Here is a 14185-nt window from a genome sequence, read left to right as displayed (position 1 = left end):
CTTTCTCAGCCCAAACATCTCTGTTACCCAATTGTCACGAAATGCCCATCCCGAATACTCTTCAACAACAAGCCCCATGCGATTAAGCCGTTGCTCTTGCGCTTCGAAGAAAAATGTCAAACTCTGAACATACTAAACGAAATCAAAAATATTGCCCCAAGACACGAAGCGCTACCACCGTGGTACACTCTCCCCACAGTGTGTGACGTCACACTAACACGCCTCAGGAAAATCTGTACACCACACGACCATATAATACAAGAATATCTAGCACTACAACAAAAATACAGAAATTATACTGCCTTTTATACTGATGGGTCAAAAACTCATGCTCATGTATGAAGCGTTGTAATACAAGGAAAAAATGAAAATGCAGTACGACTGCCCTCATGTGCTACAGTTTCAGTGGTGGAACTGCTGCGCCAATTGCGCCAAACTGCGCCAAATGGGAAATCCTGCTACATGCTGCTACAAAATCGGTTTTTTGCCTACTTTTGCGCCACGCCTGCGCCGAAATATCTCTGAATAACTCCAATAACTCTGCCGAGAACGAAACCGAAACTCATTTCCGTGAAACCAAAACTGATGTCTGCCGGCAACACTTCCGGCAACGCATCTGCCGGCAGCCACATCGCCATCGCTGCTTTGCAACCGAACACAACCGAAGGTGAACAAAGGGACCACTGTCAGCGCACTGCCTGTGTGAATGGACACTTCACGTCTTCGATGTCTTTGTCAAAGCTGAAAGGCAACAAAACTTATGACTAACTTATATCGGGCAGAAAATCCAGCTGCCATTCCTATGACACAAGGATTAATCAGAGCGGTGAAAGGGTCGCGGAAGCGTCAGCTGCAACGGTTGGAGGCGGATGCAGGAGAAGAGACCCGTGCAAAACAAGCGAAACAAGACTGTGATGTACAGGACAAAGACACCCAGAAGAGAGGTCAGAATGAAGAGAAGGTACAAGGAGAGATCAGACTGGCCAGGAATATGATCACCAATGCTGAGCTGCTTTTCACAAAAGGTGTCAAGTCTAAACATTTTGCAGTCGTTGAGAGTGGACAAGCCCTTCTGAAGAATGTACAGGAAAAGCTCGCAGCGGCACTGTCTAAGCTGGAGTGATCAAGAAAAGGGAAGAAATAGTACCTGAAAGGTTGTTTTATGAACGGTATCATTTTTTATAGTTCTGTTGAGCATCTCGTTATGTCGCTCTTCTGAACAAAAACGGCAGTGTTTTTAGGAGAACCTCCTGTTTTGTTTATTTTCGGCTATATTTAAGGAACCAAGCACTTTAAGCTGCATTTGGGATTGAAGCTTGCTCTTGCATGGCTGTGGTTGCTAAAAACGTCTGAGCAAATGCCTGTTCCAGAAATACAACAAAGCTTCTTTATTTAAAATAACGTTTTTTGGCATGAAATTTTGGTACGAAGCTTTTTTTTTTTGTGCTACAAAAGCTCGAATTCTGCTACAAAATGCCATTTTTCCTGCTACAAAACTTAAAATTGCTGCTACAAACTGCGATTTCTTCTGCTACAAAAGCTGCTACAAGAAGCCAGTTGCCAGTTCCACCACTGCAGTTTTCACAGTGGAGTGTTAGGCTATTAGTGTTACGGTACAGAAAATAACAAATGAAAACATCAAAAACAGCATCATTTATACAGATTCACTGAGCGTCCTTACAGCATTAAACTCCAAAAATGCCACGGAGCCAATGATTGGAAGCATCATACACAATATAGTAAAGGTCACCACACAAAAACATGTTATAAAATTCTGCTGGGTTCCCAGTCACATTGGCATTAGGGACAATGAGAGAGCCGACATGTGTGCTACGCAAACCAGAACCATGGAAATAAAACATGTGAATTTGCCTCCTAGGGATTACATGAGGTTAGTGCATAGCAGACTAAGAGCCAAGTGGCAAGCTTCTTGGGAAAATGAAGGACACAACAAGCTGCTTACCATAAAGCCCATTTTAAAAGAATGGAAATCATGCCGCCATAAAGAGCGTTTTATCGAAGTAATTTCATGTCGTCTACGCATAGGTCACACGCACATCACCCATAACTCCTTATTAACAAAAAAAAGACAAACCTGTGTGTGAAATGTGTGGTGAGGAGCTCACAGTAAATCACATTTTAATTTCTTGTTCGCATCTCGAAGAACTTAGAAAAAAATTTTTTACGGTATTTTACTATGACCACATTCCATTTCATCCCGCATTGCTTTTAGGCGAGCAAACACTTGTTGAGTTTTCACTTGTTTGTAAGTTTCTAAAGAAAGCCAATGTTTTAAATCTATTATAATGTAACCTCTGTACACTTGACATAACATCATGGCACATGATAGCCATAGTTGCTTATGCGCCATAAAACCCCATATAACTAACTAAATATACCCACTGCAGGGCGACAGCCTCTCGCATATTCCCCAAATTAGCCCTTTCCTGTGCTAGCTGCATCCACTTGACCCCTGCACCCATCATCAATTTGTGATCTAGCTTATGTAGCCCCGTAAGAATCGGCCGTTAGCAACTTTGCCTTTAAAATTGTGCACAGCAGTGAGGCTGAAAAAGACTATAGGCTGGGCCTGCCCTCTTCGCTCGGTTTACTTTGTCGGCCACCTGCCATGGCACAATTGAGGGAAGACAAAGGGAGTGATGTGCAACCACCTCCAGCCGCGCCTTCATCTACAAACGCCCTTGTGGTTTTAAGCAATTGAATGGCCGTCCCCATGGCTGACACCAGTAGGTCCGCTTGTAAGGCAGGATTCAAGCGAGACAGCAGCACTGGCCATTGCTGTGAGGTGCGGGAATGGGAATTTTCGTTTGTATATTATTTGCTTGCTTTTGAGGAATTTTAGGTGGCATGAATAGTGGATGTCTTTTTTGTAATGAATGCATTTTTTTAGCCACTTTCAGAACAATTTGTTGCTCAGGCTGTTAAAATATGCTCACGGTGCCAGGGAAGGCGTTTTTTTTTCTCACTATTTTGGTTTGAGCCAAGTGACTGGACATAAGTTCTTTGTACAGAGCTGTCCAATGTCTGTGTTCTTTGTGGAGTGTAAAAGATTTGTTATTAGACGTGTGCCCACCAAGATGCTTATATTAGGAAATTTTTGGTTCTTTTCTGTTTTTGCAAGGAGGAAGTTTCGCTTGTGACATCATGAATTAGAAGAGACCATCATCGTGAGCAGCTGGAGGCTACCAGAAGACAAGCATATTGTTACGGGGTAGTTCCGCTTGGGATTGCAGAGAGCGGACACGGAAAACAGGGCTTTAAAACCACAGGCGTTTACTGCAGGCACCAGCCGACACTGCTCGACCGTCGTCTTCTTCAGAAAAACTCAAGAGCTTCGTCTTCTTCCTTCCTTATGCATGCACCGCCTAATGTAACACTACCCCGCCGGCTGAAAAGCACCGTCCCGGTGCGTACTAGCGTCCAAACCAGGGTCCGTGTAGTACGGCTTGAGGCGTGCAACATGGACCGTCTCAGTGCGAGGTGTGGAGGTATGGCGTGCGGGATGCAAGGGCACAATTTCGTATGTCACTGGAGTCACTTGTCGTAAAATACGGTAGGGGCCTGTATATCGTGGCAAAAGTTTCTCCGAGAGGCCAACGCGGCGAGCTGGGGTCCAAAGCAGCACGAGAGAGCCGCAAGAATACTCGGTGTTGCGATGACAGGAATCATAGCGACGTTTCTGGGAGTGCTGGGAGGCTGTGAGTCGGTTGCGAGCAACAACGCGGGCAACGTCAGCTCGAGCTATGGCGTCACGGGCATATGAGCTGGCAGTGGCGACTGGAGGGAGCAGGCTGTCGAATGGAAGCAGAGGGTCACGGCCGTATAGAAGATAGAAGGGGGAGTAGCCGGAAGTGTTGTGACGCGACGAATTGTATGCAAATGTCACAAATGGCAGCGTGATGTCCCAGTCGCGGTGGTCATCAGACACGTACATAGACAGCATATCAGTCAATGTCCGGTTAAGGCGTTCGGTGAGCCCGTTCGTCTGTGGATGGTAGGCAGTCGTGAAAGAATGACGAACGTTGCACAACCGTAGGATCTCGTCGACTATACGCGCAAGAAAGCAACGGCCACGGTCGGTGAGCAGTTGGCGGGGAGCTCCATGGACGAGTATAACGTCGTTGAGGAGGAAAGCAGCGACATCGGTTGCACAACTGGTTGGTATTGCTCGTGTGACCGCGTAGCGTGTGGTGTAATCAGTGGCCACCGCAATCCATTTGTTCCCCGATGCGGAGAGCGGAAAAGGCCCTAGAAGGTCCAGACCCACGCGAGAAACTACCCACGCGAGAAAAGCGGAACTACCCCGCACCTTCACCAAGATGTTACGGGGTAGTTCCGCTTGGGATTGCAGAGAGCGGACACGGAAAACAGGGCTTTAAAACCACAGGCGTTTACTGCAGGCACCAGCCGACACTGCTCGACCGTCGTCTTCTTCACAAAAACTCAAGAGCTTCGTCTTCTTCCTTCCTTATGCATGCACCGCCTAATGTAACAATATTTTATACGGGCTAAATTGTTCAGGCAAATGTTGACAGTACTTTAAATTTGTAGTTTTCCAGTGCAACGGTGCATGACCAAATAAGGATACTTGAAGAAAACAGCGCAGCAACAGGGACAAGAGAGAAGATGAGACAGGTGCTGACTAGCAACTGAAGGTTTATTGAAAAGGAACGCATAAAATATACTCTCTTCACAACCAAGAGTGCACATGAGCTGCGTGAACAACACTGATAACCTGTCAACTTCAGTCATGGTGGTCAGGATACAATAGTTCACAATCATGAACAAGGACAGACGGTTGTTTCCTACACTTCTAACTTTATGTCACCTCTCTGCTTTTCAGCCATTAATTTTCCAATCGCTTTTTGCTAACATCCACCGCAGATTTATTTACATGGCCATTATTATCTAAACCCTAGAGCCTCAGAGAGAGTCTGCATCGACATCCGGATGGATACGATCACATAGTATTATGAGGTGTTCAATTGTTTCCACAAATCTACCTCACACAGCACATGTGTCATCTTCGTTAAATTTCTTTTTGTAGCTGCGCGTTCTAATTGAGACACCCTGACTTAGCTTGATGGGGTGCACTTCCTCTTGAGTTATCATTTTCCTTTTCCAGTATCGATATAGTTCTACACTATGCTTCTTTTCCAGTGAATAGACCTCTCCCGGCCTACGTCATCAACGCACGTGTTTCTGGTCCGATGGGCAAAACATGCGCCGTACCAGGTGGGAGAAGAAAGGCTGACAGGCGTTTCGAATCAGGGAACAAAGCTGGTGGGGCAGTGCTCGGCACCTGAAAAACCGGTTCAGAACCGAAAGTCGACGATTTTGCCCATCGGGGCACACCTTTTTGACGTCACACTGTTTACATCAGGGAGAGGTCTATTAACCAAATTTTTACCTTCCGCATTTTTAACCTGTCGTTTCTTTCCTCGTACTCGTGTCCGGCATACTTAATGGTTAGTTTCCTAGTTCTTTTCCGATATTATTGTGAGTCGACGCTCTTTCTACATATATGCATTTAAATACCTTAGCTGTTAACCTGTTGTCGTCCAATTTCCTCAGGTGTTCTTAGCTTCTTAAGCACAGAACCGCATTCCCCAAATTAAGCCCCTGCACCGTTATTCCTTGTTGTACCCCGGTATGCCCTTTATGTTTCATTATACCGGCATCTCTCCGCCCTTTTGCCTTAAGTGCTTTTCCGTGCATAACTGCACTTCTTGTAATCATATTCCAAGATATTTGCATTTCATGGCCTTGTATGGTAAGCACCTGATTAGTTGTATCGTTGAAAAATCATTACACCTGACTTCGTTGCGCTAAAACTGACACAGCTTGCAAATCTAGTTATCTGCTAGCTGTACAATATTGTCACGACCAGAGGAGCCGTGAAGGTAGACGTCGGGGAGAACCCAAGACCGGGAGCCTTCTTTTTAATTATCGAGCCAGCTTCCACGACAAAGAACAGAACAGCGCGCCACGAGAGCCCACCGCCGCTTCGTCGTCTTCGACTCAGCGCGGAGGCCGCGCGGCGCGTTAGGCGCGTGGCAATATCGTTTAGACTAGGGAGCCGTTGCTTAACGACATTTCCGCCTAATCTGTGCGCCGGATTAGAACCTCGATTACCTACTTGTAGCCTTCTTACCATATTTATCACATAGAGCATGAAGAGCAGCGGTGATAAAGGACAACCTGCGAGTGGAGCAGAGGCTGCGCCGTCTGGGGAACTGCGAACAGAGACATTGGTTGCATTGCAATTTGCCAGATGGCGCAGCCTCTCAAATCGGCTGCTCCGCTCGCCGCAACAGCCGACTGCAGTTTTCCGCCGATTCCAGACAATCTAGGCATGTTCTGATGTTAACTGATTCATATAAAAAAAATGAAGATTATTATAAGATATCATGTCGCTAGTGTCTGAGACCAAATATCCTGTAGTTTGCCAAATATCCTGTAGGAACACGTGGTATGTGGAAAACGATCATTGCGGCAATACATTATTAACACTACACACAAATGCACACAGCTGATGACTTATCGACGTTGTGGTCGTTACACGAGGTGTTCACTGAAAAGTGAGACAGTGAGCATGGTGTTTAAGGCATTTCTTAAGTTCCTTCTTGCAAGTATGACAACGCATGTAAACGCGCGCAACTTTTGAAACAGTTTGTGCCTGTGCCTGCAGATGGCGCAAAGATCTTGCAGTGTCATTTCACTTGAAATGCAAAATTATAGTAATTAAATCTCGCGCAGTGGGTTTTGCAAGCGTTTAGTACTACTTCGCTTGTTTTTATAGTGATTCTACACAACAAAAGCAGCGCCATCTGTCTTGTCGGGCCGAAAACGGAGCTATAAAAGGCGCATAGAAGCCGTGGTACGTCACCGCAGCCGTGGCCTCGTTCTTGAGTGCTCGCCTCGGCTACGGGAGGCATGACGGGAGGTTTGAGTGCTCGCCTCAGCTACGATGTTGTTGCTGCCGCAACAACATCGATTTCGCTCATTTTTTTTTTTCGTTGAACCAGTGCACCTGGCGGTGGTGCCTGAAGTGACTGCGCGTCTGCCCTGACCAGGCCCTGACTGCCCCATTGACAGCCGTAACGTCAAACGTCTCGCCGCTGCCGCAGCTCACATGTCTCGGGCCCTCGACCGACCGCGGAGTGGGCGAGTCGATGGTATCGTCGCTTCGGCGATTGAGTTTCTTGCGTTCGAGTTCTTTGCCCGATCAACGAAGCAAGATGCCGAGGCACTGCTGGGCTCAAGGCTGTATGAAAGGCGGGTTCGGCGGAGACACACCATGACACTCCTTTCCAAAGGATGCCAAACTACGACGGATATGGATACGTGAGGCTCAGCCATCACAACCAACGTGGGTACCTGCCAAGCGCGATTTTCTTTGCTCGGACCATTTCGTCGATAGCGACTATGAAACAAGTCTCGCTCTGCTGCGGAGCCTCGGCATGTCTCTCAAACGGCGGCGATGAAGCCTGACGCTGTGCCATCCGTGTTCCCTAGAAACCGCAAGGGAGAAAGGTTCACCGCTCCTTTTGAAAAGAGGAGACGGAAAGAGGTGCGTACGTGTTTAGCTTCGTAGTAATTGAAAAGCGAAAGAACTGTGCCATGTAAAAAGACAGACCGATCACACTTCTCTTGAACGCTTGAACAGTGCTTTGGAGCAAATCAAGTGAAAGCTTATTGCTCCTGCTTTGCTATGGGCTGTGCTTGAGCGCAAATATTGGCCTTGAAAGTCAGTACCTGCCCTAGAAACGATTTATTTCCTCCACACAGCACCACTCGAGTGCTCTAGACAAGTGTTATCGAGTCTGCACAGCTACTATTAGAGAGTTTTAGCACCTTCGTACCTCTGGTATGGCCAACGGCGTCACGCTTTGCCGTAGCTACCATTGCTGTGCATGCTTGCCAAGCTCAATTTGCCGCACGGTTGTGTTTACTGTAGTTAGCATGCATATTTACCGTACGCCAGTGCTAAAACTTTCGTCAACTTAGTGGGAAAGTGCAGGTAGAGCTCAAAGGGGCCAAATCATAACTGCTGTCACTTGTGATGTACTATCGCGTATGGTAGGACTTGCAACAAGCATCAGGTGTTGTGAGCTCACATTATGAAACCATGCGAGTCGGGCACTGCTGCCAAGTCTGTACATAGATGCCCAGCAGTGCGCCCGCATACTTGATACTGTGCAGCATCATTTGCTATTAAGCGGAAACCAGGATAAGGTGGCCACCAGAGGGTCACTAGTCATACAGAGTGTGACTGTGCATTTATTTTACTGTGTGTACACCTTTTCTACACGGGGAGCGCCATCTTCCAGTCAAAAGCCTCAGACCAAGCGGCAAGAGCCCAAGAGTAACTTGCTGGCGGCGAGAGTAACGCACCGCTCAATGTTGCTCATTCTGTCTGGACTGCATGGGAAGCTGGCATGTCGCAACAAGCCATGGCTATGAGTGCATGCCCGGAGAGTGTGTGTGACTATTTTCCGCTTGACTGTCAATTTCAGTGTTGCTTCCGTCGCGGATAAAAACTGAAAGAGGAGTCCTTTCCTATTCTGCATTTGTGAGGCCACAGTGGTTAGGATGGTCGACTACTGTGTTTCAACAAGGTAGATGACTGGGCAAGTTTGTACTGATTCATTCATTTTAAAACCAGTCAAAGGACAGAACATACAGAAGAGCACAAGAAGAGGCTTTGCTCTTCTCGGTGTTCCATCTTTTCTCTGGTTTTAAAATGAATCTGATACTGTGCTCAAGGAATTCCTACCGCGGCTGCCGCTTTTGAATGGGGGCAAAAACCAAGGCTCCCATGTTCTGTGCGATGTCAGTGCACATTAGAGAACCCCAGGTTGTCGAAATTTCTGTAGCCCTCAGCTACAGCGTCTCGCAGCCCGAGTCACTTTGGGAAGTTAAACCCCATAAACCTAACCAAACATTTGTATCCCACCGCACCATTAACCTTCCCATGGCCTGATGGTAGGAATAAACATTGCTCAAAAACGAGGCTTTCTTCTCTAGACGGACTGCGATACAGGCCACGTTATCCATGCCGTAGCTTTATTCAACTCCAACATAGTGATTCGGTGCACCCTTCTAATTACAGCTGAAAGCGACGACACAAGTTGATTACCGCTAGCTGATGCTCTCTGCTAGGCTTCAGAATGGCAAGAGCGTTATTTTCTTATTGACAGCGACATGCATGCCGAATATTATACGCTGCACGGAGCTCATCGACTCGCTGCACTCGCTTACATTTCTCCGAAAGATGACGCGCATGCAACGATCATCTGAAGTACTCAGCGTCACGGGCATGGCAACTTTAAGATTACAAATTCTCTTTCTCGGCTCCTGTAGAAGTAAAAAACGATGCGCAGTATCGTGTCAGCCCAGAATTATGGTTTGAGGTTTAACATCTCAAAGCGACTCAAGGTGAGAAACACACCGTATTGTAGACGCCATCAAAATGTAACCGCCGCAGCCGGGATCAAACCTGCGTGTTTAGGGTCAGCAGCTGACCATCCGCGGCAGCTGTATCAGGCAAACAAGATGCGGATAATGGTATGGAGTGAATATTTATTGCAACTAAATTGTATAAGCAGTCATCTTATCGCCGATAATAATGAGCCTGGTTGGCTGGGTCCCCGTCGCGCACGACGATGGAGTGTCAACAGCTGAATGCGCTGATGCTGTCGACCAATCATTCACGGTGAACAAAACGGCCTGTTATTCATATATTCACAAGCTCAACTCTTCTTCAAAGTCTTGTGCACAAAAAATGCTCGTATAAGCATCGATGTGGAGATTTTTTTCTCCCAAAACAAGGCGAGCAGTAATAAACCACACATAAACAATTGCAGACACATGAACGTGACGAACTTCTTGCAGTCCAATATGGCGTCACCGCTGGGCATCGCCCTCGTCCTTGCTTTTCCTACCAGGAATTTAAAAATGGCAGTGCCCCTGGAGGCTTGTTGAAAAGGTCTATAAGGGTTTATGGTCTCAAATATATGAAGCACCATTTTGCACAACTTACTGCCATCCCAGTTCAATTGTTTTGCCACATATTCGAAATGATTAGGCTTTATCCGGTCCTATTTTTGCTGTAATATGCTTCCAACATTTACGCTATATGCAAATAGGGTGGTAAAGGCATGCATATGTTTTCTGCTGTCACAGAAACTTTCTCACTGATCATTCTTTTTTTAATGCAGGTCGTTGGGCAGCTCTTGAATGAGGACATGCGACAAATTGCGCAAGAAGCAACAGAGCATGCTGCCTGCCTCAGTGATGTTGTGCCTGAGCCAACAGGAGATTGTGGAGCTGAAGAGGAAGGGAAATATGAACAAGCTGAGCACGTGAAACGAATTCAAGGAGATTTGAGAGAAGGGAAAAATTATTCTAAGCCACCTGTATGCCCTCAAGATGCTTCAGCAGGTACGTGCTAAGTGTCAGTCAGATACCAGTGCCAGAGTGTGCATTTCTCTGCTACCATGTATTTGTGCCTGTCATGTTGTAACCTAGGTCCCTCATTAATCTTTGGAACAGCATTTGTCGTCTTCTTGCTTGCACTGGAGCAGACGCATGCGACTCATGCAAACACCATCAACACAGTGCCTGTTTATACAGTGTCTGTTGCTGTTGTTTCATGACTTCATTAGAAAGGTGGGCTCTGAATCAACATTCCATAAATATGACGACAAGCTTTGTGTGTCGCAGGAGCATCAAGTTGCATACCACGCCCGGAATTGCAAACAGATGTGGCAGTCCAAACATCAATGATTTGTCGGACCCTGGGGATGTGTCGATTAAATCATGTGCCCTTCTGCATGGTATAATACTGGTTACCTCCTAGCAATTCCTGACACTGCTACTTGTTTTGTGCAAAGCTGTGTGTAATAGAAAAGAAAGGAGACTGAGATACAACAAAAGAATAACAGCTTATGTCTAAAAGCAAACAGAAAAACATATATGTGAAGAAAGGGGTCATGTCATGAGTCAGTTTTGAGGGTAAAATCTAACAGTAACTGTGGACACTGTTCTAGTCAATCAGCGCAGCGCATATTAGCCATGTGCTGTGCTTCTGTATAATGCACGTGCTTCACATCAGCTGTAGATAGCAACATGTGGTTAACATTTTTCCTTGCTTGTTTCCTACTAATTCATATTATACTTTTTGTGCAGTTTGCCCAACTAGTTAGAGTTCAGCCGTACGTAAATATGGAAAGACTAGATCACAGCATTTCTACATCATGGCTGTTTTTTATTTGTTGTTTCAAATTATTTTCAGCTGTGCAGACTACCGTCATTAAACGGTCACAAGGTGTACAGGCATGCTGTTTTTAAATGCCGCGGGCTTCCTCACCGGTCACATTGTGCCCTGACGTCCACTGAAACATCTGACGAGGAAGCTGATGGGCGACAGAGGAGTGATGCTACCTACAGGCAGAGGACCGAAGTTCGGTCTTGAGCCAACTACAGTGGCTCATGAGCTCCTGGCTCTGAACAGGCGAGTGGCTGGGAAGGCACCGCCGGAGGATCGTGAGCGATGCCTTCTGGAAGGAGTGGACGCGCTGGCTAGGACGGCTCCCAAGAGAGCCGGCGGATATGGGTCTACGGTCAACAAAGTGGTGAATTACTTCAAAGAGAACAACATTCGTTTGCTGCAAGCTGACAAGGAAGGTGGTTTTGGGGTGGTGCCAGAGGGGGTTTATAATGAAAAAGCCTGTTGTGGCGTTGAGAAGAACTTTAAACCGTCAAAACTCAAGCCCGTGAAGGCAAAGTCAAGAGCCGTCGCCCTCTGCAATGAATTGGAGCTGCAAAGGTTAGCAAAGTCTGTAAGTGACTCCAAGGGCAAAAGTCTTAGCATGTTTTTACAGCTAAGACCCACAAAGAGGATGTACCACTTCGTTGCATTGTAAGCGAACAAGGATCTTGGCAACGCCTTGTGAGTCAAGTTCCTCTTGAAGCATCTGAACCAGATTGGGGTCACTGATCCTTTCGCAACAAAAAACTCTTTTGGATATCATTGAATTTCTTAAAGATAAGCGATATCATTGAATTTCTTAAAGATAAGCGATATCATTGAATTTCTTAAAGATAAGCAGCAAATAGGGTATTTCTTTTCTGTTGATGCGAAAGATCTTTTCTGTTCCATTCCTCATAAGGAATTGTTTAAAGCCGTACAAGCATGCATTGAGGAAAGTGGGGTTACGTCCTTTCTAAACACAGCTGCTGTGTCACTAGATAATTTTATTACTTTGTTAGAATTTTACCTTAATGCTACAGTGGTAGAGTTGGAGAGTGGTTTGTTTATACAGAAGAAAGGGATTTGTATTGGTTCCTGTGTTGCGCTGGTTCTAAGCAATATTTTACTTTCAATGATTGATCAAAGTGTAAATCAGCAGTTAGATAAAGATAAGGTATTGAAGGTTTTCAGGTACGTCGATGATTTGTTAATCCTTCTAAGTAAACAGGACACACAGCCCTACTTAGGCACAGTTAACGAGATTTTAAGAATTTGTAGAGAGAACGGAGAAGGATTGAAATTTACACAGGAGCAACCGGAAAGTGATAAATTACAGTCTTTAGACCTGGAACTTTCCATAATCAATGAGAGGATGTGCTGGATGTACCACCCTCGTGCCCAGAAGGGATTCTTGTCTTATAAATCGGCGCACTGTAAGACTGTGAAGCGAGCCATTGCGATGTCAGGTTTGAAGGCCGCCATTGCGAAGTCCTGTTGCCATACCATGGATACGAGCATCCAGTTTCAGATGGTGAGGCTTCAGGATGCAGGCTTCCCACAGTCTGTCCGGACAAGTGTGGTGGAGTCCCTTCTTCATAGGATAAAACGCGTGGAACGAAAGCAGCCTAAGCTTGTTGAGGAAAGAATTAAGCCAGAAGTGGTTCCCTACTCTCACCGCGTTGCCCATAATCTAAAAAAAGTTGCATCTAAATTTAAGGTTCCAGTAGTATTCTCCGCTCCCTGTAGGCTAGCCTCGTTGTGTCCTCGTGTCAACTCGGAAAAAAGAGGAGAAAAATCTTGTGGAACCAGACATGCCCGTAGGTACGTGGAATGCAGTGAAAGGGTTGTAGCATATCAGATCCCACTCACATGTGGAAAAGTGTATGTTGGACAAACGGGGCGTTGCCTAAATGAAACGTCGAGGGAGCATGAACGTTCGATGGGGACAGGAACAGGTTCGAATCTGCCTCTTCATTGCAAGGACTGTGAACAAAACTGCTGCCGGCCCATTCTGGAAAACACCGTTTTTTTAGGTAGAGGCCATGATCGAGTGTCGCATTAATTAAAAGAAGCTTTTATGATCAGAATAAAGGGCGCAAATGCTGTTAGCGATGCATCTATCTTCTTGTACAAAACTGAAGAATACTTTTTAGAAAGGTTTTCCCGAGTACGAGCATGTGTACAGGTGTTTTTTCCCCTCAATGTAATCTGAAGTGTTCAGCGCACATGCCTTTTTATCAGGGTTTTCTTGCTTCACGTGGTTTTTTTACTGCATTTGTTACGTTTTTTATACAATATAGTTTTGTTATCATCCTGTTGGATTCCATTCAGTCATGTTTCTTTGGAACTATACACCACGTGTCATGCTTTTAATGTTCTTTCGCTGCTTTTTATCGTCTTTAGCTACGTCGTGTTTTTAGTCTCTGTGCCCTTTATCGCTTTTATGACCCTTTACATCATTCTGACATTTGCTGCATCTGATAGGTGGTGTAACGGTGTGCCTATATATTGCGTGTTTCTTTCCAATAAAGGATCAGTTGTCAGTAGCGCGTTGTCCTGTCCACCTTTCTTGTGAGTGTCTTGTGTTTTGCGCTAACTTTTGTACGAAGAATAATGCACCGACTAGCCCAGCAACAAGTGTTACTTGAGTCTTTACAGTCTTACACAGCACTATTTTTTGGTTCGCCCAAATACATATTTTCCACTACTCAAGCATGGCTGCTGGGTAATGAAGTGTAGACTATGTAATTTTCTCTCACTTTTTGGGCATTTACTTGCTAAATGGTTTTCTTTAATTTTTTTTAACTGCTCTGCACTACAATGAGAATGGCTCACTAAGCCAAGCAACTACCAAGGATGGGCCCAAAAGATGGATCGTTGGTCAGATACCCAAAAGTGAAAAAAGCA

The 14185-nt window shown here is 45.7% G+C and overlaps 1 long non-coding RNA gene across 1 annotated transcript; it reads left to right on the top strand.

Moving 5' to 3' along the window:
* Positions 1 to 4426: 4426 nt before the first annotated feature.
* Positions 4427 to 13929, top strand: LOC149348335 (uncharacterized). Its single transcript, XR_016292741.1, has 3 exons — positions 4427 to 4656; positions 7050 to 7594; positions 10245 to 13929. It is a non-coding gene; the product is annotated as an uncharacterized LOC149348335 (long non-coding RNA).
* Positions 13930 to 14185: the final 256 nt, after the last annotated feature.

The sequence above is a fragment of the Amblyomma mixtum genome, chromosome 4 (genome assembly GCF_055824585.1).
Source record: "Amblyomma mixtum isolate Tamu chromosome 4, ASM5582458v1, whole genome shotgun sequence".
Taxonomy (NCBI): domain Eukaryota; kingdom Metazoa; phylum Arthropoda; class Arachnida; order Ixodida; family Ixodidae; genus Amblyomma; species Amblyomma mixtum.
This window is presented reverse-complemented; position numbering and strand designations above follow the sequence as displayed.